Below are 1,099 nucleotides of genomic sequence, written 5' to 3'. Positions count from 1 at the left end.
AGAAGAGGAGAAGGTAGGCAGCACCTGGCAGTCAGCTCCTCAAGGGCATAGCTTCTTGAAGACATGGCTGTGGACCCTATCATTTCTGCTTGGTCTGAGCCTGGAATGATGGTTGAGGGACTTGGCTCTGGGACCTGGGTGTGGCTAGGCTAAGGTCCTTAGAGTAGGCGGAGTCAGGGCCCTTGGTGTGCCCTGGCTCAGGAATCATGGGATGGACTGGTTCAGGATACTTTGGGTAGCTTGGTTCAGAAATCTTGGTGTTGCCCTGTTGTGGAACCCTGGTGTGGCATGGCTCCTTGGTTATGGGAACAAACAGTTCTTGAGGTAGAAGCTGGCAGGTCTGTTTCAACTGTTGCTCTTGAGTTGTGAGGGGAGGGGTGCAGGGCTGCTTCTGCTAGTGAGAACTCCTGCTTCACAGGAGACTGGACCTACAGACAGAAAACCAACTCAGTGTTTTGGTAAAACAGAAGAAGAAAAAGGCAAGTTTAATGAGAAATATGTCTTATTTCATGCCCCTTCAGAAACAAGAGACTCACTTTCTTCCTGTTTCCCTGCTTTTGAGGTGAAAGGAAACTTTGGTGGTTCCTGTGAACTTTCGGGAGGAGAATCTTAAAGATGATTTACTGTGCTCCAGGAAAGTGGAGTCTTTGTGTTTGCTTTTTTTCTGTTGATTCTGAAAATCTATATTAGCAACACAACACAGCAGTCAGCTCCTAGGATTGAAGAGGGACCCCAGGTTTTCCATGACATGAAAAGGTGATACAGTCTGCAGTCTACCTTCTCACGTCTACAATATAGGATGCCTTAGCTTTCATATAAAAATTCTGTACAAAACTCCTCAAGCCCACACGATCCTACCTATGATGCTCTGTTCACATCAATCACCCTGTGCATGCCTTCTGGAAATCTTTCCATTCTGTCTCTGCTTGCCTACACATGCATGCCCATTATGGCTCTCCTCCTAGACATTCTCTGCCAGATTCCAAAGCATCTTCTTTATTTTGCCACAGTACAATACCAGCCTTGCCTCTCTACTAATTACTTCCCACGCTGTATGTTTGCAAACTATGCCCATGTATCATGCTCTCTGATGGATTGT

Source organism: Suricata suricatta, chromosome 8 (assembly GCF_006229205.1).
Source record: "Suricata suricatta isolate VVHF042 chromosome 8, meerkat_22Aug2017_6uvM2_HiC, whole genome shotgun sequence".
Taxonomy (NCBI): Eukaryota; Metazoa; Chordata; class Mammalia; order Carnivora; family Herpestidae; genus Suricata; species Suricata suricatta.
This window is presented reverse-complemented; position numbering follows the sequence as displayed.